This window comes from Gossypium arboreum, chromosome 10 (genome assembly GCF_025698485.1).
Source record: "Gossypium arboreum isolate Shixiya-1 chromosome 10, ASM2569848v2, whole genome shotgun sequence".
Lineage (NCBI taxonomy): Eukaryota > Viridiplantae > Streptophyta > Magnoliopsida > Malvales > Malvaceae > Gossypium > Gossypium arboreum.
The window spans coordinates 67086201-67093533 of record NC_069079.1 but is presented as its reverse complement, the minus strand read 5'-3'; positions in this window follow the sequence as shown (position 1 = coordinate 67093533).

Below are 7333 nucleotides of genomic sequence, written 5' to 3'. Positions count from 1 at the left end.
GACTTGGATATCTCCCTGTACAGAGCTTCAATACTCATGCCGTTTGTTTCTAATGAAACTAGACTCAAAGGGGAATCTATAAATATAAGGAATGACTTCTAATTGTCTCTGGATAATTTATGGTAATTTTTAAAATTTGAAACAGGGGATCCAGAAACCGTTCTGGCCCTGTTTCACGAGAACTTTAATGTCTCTTAATATACTGTTCATATGATCATTTCGTTGCTTTCATATGAAAATAGATTCATCAAGGTTCGATTACATAATTTATTCACTATTTAATTCCATTCCTACAAATGTTAGGGATTTTTCAAATCCACACTACTGCTACTGTCAGCATCTGTTTTCAATGTAAACTTTACCTATTTCGTGGTTTCCATGGACCAACTAGAGTTTGTCATACATAGGTCCACATATGATCATATTTAGCCATTCCAATGGCTGATTATTTGCCCAACACTTCCATTCCAGTCCATAGTCACATCATGAAACCATATATATATACATAAACACAAATGGTCTAATGCCATACTCCACTTCTACGAGCCATTTTCGCATGGCTGTACACACATACATCACAAAAAGTACTTGAAAAACAACAAAGGGTAGTCCTATACATGCCATATCCAGAGTTCAACTAAAAGAGTACCAAAAGGGCTTTGATAGTGTGGATGACTTCGACTTCGATGATCCCGAATCCGATAGCTAACGAGCAAAATCTATAAAACAGAGAGCCAAAGCAACGGGGTAAGCATTTTAATGCTTAGTAAGTCTCAAGTAATGAAATCAGCTTTGACTAAAGTATTACATTCACATAGCTAAATGAATCACTTTATTAATACACATTCTCATAATCATACTTACTTCACACTTCATCAACATATACACACACAAGGTATCAACCTATCTAAGAGCCGAAAGTTCGTTAGTCGATTGAACAAATACTATTTAAAACGAATCAACTTTTCCGATGCACATGCAAACATACCTTATCGTTTGGGTTTTTCGAGCGTATTAATTAAAATTACTATAGCACAAATCACTCACCTTCAAACCCAAGTTTCTTGAGTTTAGCGGATATAACCACACGCCTAATTGCCTTGGTCTTAACCGGACATAGCAACTCGCACAAATGCCTTGGTCTTAGCCGGATATAACAACTTCGCACAAATGCCTTGGTCTTAGCCGGATATAACAACTTCGCACAAATGCCTTGGGCTTAGCCGGATATCATTCAAATGCTCATGCACACATATATCAATATTCATGACACATCCATATTTCATTTCCGTTACTAAGGCTCAAACACAAATCATTTATCAAACCTTTCCAATTTCGGCTCAATAGCCACACACAAAGAGCATGATTTCAATTGGCTTTATAACATAGGCTCTATGCACATTCGGCTATCCGCCATAATATGACAAATCATTTCAATATAAATCAAGTAGGGTCATTACTTGAAGACTTACCTCGGATGTTGTCGAATGATTTCGACGGATATTCGATCACTTTTTCCTTCCCCTTATCCAACTGTGGTCCTCTAAGCTCTTGAGCTTAATTCAAACAAATAGAGCTTATTTAATAATTTATCAATTTAACAATCTGATTAAATACATTCATATTATACAATTAGGTGCGAATAGCTTTATTGACTAGTTATTCAAGCATTATACATGTGCTCTACTCATGCACCACTGAATAATAGGACTAGCTTAATACCTTGCATTTTCGAATTCATAGACATCATTTCGTTCCTCACAACACACATTTTGTCCCTAACCATCATAAGAGCCCAAGGCATCACTTACAATGCCGAATTCCAATTAAGTCTACCATCATAGCATTATCATATTTATGCACTTGGTAAGTTATGTCGAACACATTCGGCACTAGGTGTCCAAACCAATGTTCCTCGAACATTAAACTCAATTATAACCCATTCAAAATTCCTTAGCAACAAGCATTTAACAACAATGTACTTAACCAATTCCTTAAGCACACATTCGGCAACATATATATATATATGTCAATGACTAAAACACTTAGGCCGATTCTTTCCATTTTGTATCTATGCACCTATTTGATCATTAGTTTAGTTCAAACACCCTTACACCAAGATTTATCCAATTTAACATGAAACACAAACCTAAATCCTCAATAGCTACCATGGCCGGAAGTTCTAGTCATCCCAAAATTCAAAATTCTTAGCATAGGCTACCTAGAGGATTTGATGACTAGTTCAAATTTCAAACCATTTAACATACTTATCAAAATATATAACATTACCACCATTTTTCTTTAACCTCTACCATGGCCGAATGTTCATATCACCATCCATTTCAAAGATTTCGGCATGGTTAAGTAAGGGACTTAGAATCTAGCTTAAAACCATGCTAAGATTTTAAAGGACTAGCTTGAGTTTCTTACCTTAATGAAGGCCTACCATGGCCGAATGGCTCCTCCTCTTCCTCTCTTAGAATCGGCCAAGAAGAAAACATGAGAAAGACTCCTTTGTTTCTTTTCTCTTTTCCTTATTTTATTTACTTATGTTATAAAATATAAGCTACTAACTAATAATTAATACATATTATGTGCATATAAGCCCATCATGGCCGACCACTACTTATGATATATGGGAAATTTGACATGCAAACCCCTCATTTTTGCATGCATGATCCACTAGTCATCACACATTTCCCCATCATACTTCCAAAGTTTACTACTAGGTCCTTTCTAGTGAAATTCACATTTATAACTCTAAATCAAAACATCAAAAATGTCACACATGAGTTAACACATATTATAGGCATCAAAATAAATTTTAAATTATTTTTATGCCTCGGTTTTGTGGTCCCGAAACCACATTCCGACTAGGGTCATTTTAAGGCTGTCACAAGTCTCCATACATGCCAAAGACTTAAAATACTTTAAAACCTTTATATATTGATCAATAGTTTGATAGTGTGATTTAACCTCCGGCTGCCTCCAACTCGAGCTAACATTTGCGACACTATAGGAAAAAGGAAAGGAAGGGAGTAAGCATTATAGCTTAGTAAGTAAGTATGTAAATATTAATAAACAATACATTATCATACTTTAAACAAAGTTACAATATGTTCCCGGAATGTTACCATCACAAACACACATACTTTCACTATTACAATCATAAACAGGTTCAAAAAAAGCTGTCTAGCAGAGTACCAGTAACTAAATTATTTATTTCTGGTGCTACAAAACTCCAAATTATAAACCGCTAATTTCCCTTGAAACTAGATTCACATATATTCTTACCATAAAATTTTCAGAATTTTTTGTCTAGCCAATTAGTACATTTTATTCATTGAAGTTACTCCTGTTTCACTGGTCAACTACCCTGACCACTCTTCACTACAAATAAATTTTCTCTTCGTACAGAATCATAAGATGTTATCATTTATTTTATTTGAAACTAGACTCATTAAGAATTTCAAAAATATAAATTATATCCCATAATTATTTTTGTACAATTTTTAATGATTTTTCAAAGTCAGAATAGGGGATCACGTAGTCATTCTGAACCAGTCTCTCAAAAACTTAAATTTCTCATAATATAGAATTCCTTTGCTTGCTCTGTTTCTACTATATGAAAATAGACTCATTAAGCTATAATTTTATATCACATTCAATCTCTGATTCAATTTCTACTATTTTTGGTAAATTTTTAGATTCACATCACTGCAACTATCCAGAACAGTTTTATTGTCAATTTTGATCTTTCACACCTCAATTGTATTCATCACTTTCCCATAACAATCTTTCCAATTTCCAATCACATATCGAGCATATTGCTCATAAGTTACACATGTATATACTTACACTTATCATCACAAAGTCATACACAATTTCATTTAATCAATTTCCCAGTTGAACGCTTCGGAATAATAACAGATATGCAATGGTATCGCACATAGCCCTCCTTTAAAATCGAAGCTCTCTTGTACACATAGTGGCCTTCACTTAGCACCACTCATGTGACCTAGCTTGATTGCACACATAATTTTGGCTCTCTTGACACATGGTGAACACTTAGTACCACCCATGTGACCTAGCCAGTTTATCTCGTAGCTCTCTTGTCTATATGGTGTCCTTCATCTAGAACCACGCATGCGACCTAGCTACATATATCCCGTAGCTCTCTTGTCTACATGGTGTACACATAGTATCACCCATGCGACCTAGCTACATCATAATGTCCCGTAGCTCTCTTGTACACATGATGTGCACTCAGCACCATACATGTGACCTAGCTACATACCATCTCATCATCCAATCTTTCCAAGGTTCAACCGGATTTCTCTCTCTTTCTAATACTTGATTCCATACTTCCAATAGTCAATTATGATTCAAAAATTAGCTACAATACATAAAATATGCTGAAATACAAAACCATACTTTCTCATTTCCATGTCGAATTAATATTGAACATTTAAAATCATCATAATTATACTTACTTTCAACACCTCAGCAATCATAGTAAATATATCAATTTTACATTGAAACATGCATAAATTAATGCTTATTATACATATGAACTTACCTCGACACTAAAACGGCCATTTTACCAACTTTCCCGATTTTTGATTTTTCTCCCGTTATAGATTCAAATCTCGTTTTCTGGGATCTAAAACATTATAATTTACTTATTTAATTAATGTAATATTCAAAACAGTCATTAACTCAAAATTTAGAAAAATTACAATTTTGCCCCTAAAATTTTGCATATTTACCCTTTTGCCCCTAGGCTCGGGAATTAAAATTCATCCCTTATTCTTATGTTTTATGACATACTGATCATTTTTTCCTTCTATGGCAACATCAAATTCTCACTCTAACACATAGTTATGAACAATAACAACTTTTACCGATTAAGCCGTTTTACTCATTTTTGCTTAAAACCGCTTCGCAAAAGTTGTTTAACATAATTTCAGCCTTCATATTCTACCATAAAACATCAAAATAAACACATTTCTCCGATGGGTATTTTTCCAAATATGAACCCTAGCTTAAATTCTTGCTAGAATAAGCTTAATCAAGTTATTGGGATTCCAAAATCGTAAAGAACTTGAAAAACGGGGCTAGAACAGACTTACTATTGAGCTTGGAAAGCTTGAAAACCCTAGCCATGGCTTTCCCAATGCTAATTTCGGCCTCCATGAAAATTATGAGTCAATTTTGGCTTTATTTTCCCTTTTTATTTCTTTTAATCACCAAATGACTAAAATGCCCTTAATTCTTCAAAATTTTGTCTTATTCATGCCCATTTTTGTCCAAACGAAATATAATGGTCTAATTACCATTTAAGGACCTACTCTTTAAAACCCCATTTTAATCAAGTACTTATGAATTAGAACACATATTTTGCAACTTTTGCAATTTAGTCCTAAAAGTCCAATTAAGCACTTTATCAGTAAAATTACTTAACAATAATTTTACACAATATTTTAATCAATAAATAAACCTTGAAAATTAATCGGAATAAATTTTTTGACTTCGAATTCGTGGTTCTAAAACCATCGTTCTGTTTAGGCCCTAAATCATACTGTTATAGTAACTTCTGCAAATAAGCCCTAATGGGCAAATTAAACATGCAATCTATAAATTTTCTTATCAATACTCTAACACATGCATCTAATCACTCGGTAAATCATAAAAATTAATCGAAATAAACTTTTCTATCTCAGATTTGTGGTTTCGTAACCACTATTCCATTTAGGCCCTATTTCGAGATGTTACATTTCTCCCCCCTTTAGGGATTTTCGTCCCCGAAAATCTTACCGGTAAAAAGATTCAATATCTTTTCTCAAAATTTCTTAAACATCTCCAAACAAATTTTCTTCAAAGTAGTACTTTCAAAATCACCCCACTATCAAATTGAAATCCAATATAACTAAGTGTGAACTCGGTATGGCCTCTATATTAATCCAAAACTATTTCCAATTCACACATTTGCTTTCACTTTTTTTTTAACCAAAAACTCTGCATTCAGCTATTAATATAGCTCAATCATTATTCTTCTGCCTAATTTTATCATGACTAAATCCACATTATCTCATTCACAATCAAAATTTATTTTTTTTTAAAAAAATCCAACAATCATATACTTTAAGCATCATACCTGGATGAGTTAATTAACTAAGTCTAATCTTTCTTTAATTGTAACATTTCAGAATTCAGAAAATCTTCATATTAACCTAACATCTTTTCTGCAACTGAGGTCATTTATTAAACCATTCTCAAATGCTATCACATTGTCAATTAATCTTATTAGAAGGGGGTAAGGCTGTAACACTTCTAACTTGCCTCTTATATATATTCATGCATATAACTTAACACTCATCAATATATATATATATATATATATATATATATTTGCTTCAAATAGCTCAACATCCATATTCATTTTATACAACCCTCCTATCATCTTATACAAACAAATACACTTATACAAGTGTTCATAATTCTCAAATAGAATTACTCATAACATTCATTTAATTTCACAAGTTATACTCATAGCATCACACAATTGCCAATCAACATGAACACTTATCATAATATAAACTTTCCTTTCATCTCATCTTACATATTCCAAGAGAAATTCTTATTCACGACTCATTCATTATCACATAAACATCATGAACTAATACTCTTACCATTTACGAGTCTCATTCCATCTGAATATTATCATAGTTATATAATTCACTTTAGACAGGCTTACACACATATTCATATCTTAAAACAAATGCACTCAAACATACATTCCATGAATTTAAGTAAATCTATTTATCACATTCACTTAGTCAAATAAGTTAGACACATAATATCATGTCAATGTCAAACGAACATGGATGAGTTTATAACGATGTAAACTTTCGTTTCTTTTCACTTTTCTATATTTCTCCACTTATGACTATTTCATTTTACACTTGATCTCACACATATCATCACAAGTCACCAAGATCAATTTTTAAGTACACCAATATATCCACCAAATTATATGAACTTACTTAACCCCTTTTTACACTGTCGATGGTAGCTCGGTTGGAAAACACTTCTGTCTAAATAGAACTATTTCATCGGGATCGAGAGGCATCACCATATCACAGGTAGTGATATGGCATGTATAGCTTAACTCTTACACAAGCTAGGTTAATCCAAGAACTTACTAAAACATAGCTTTGATACCACCTAAATTGTAACACCCCTTACCCGTGTTTGATACCGGAACAGGGTACGAGGCATTACCGGACTTAATCACTAATCATCGTATAAAAACAGGTTCATAATTTCATTC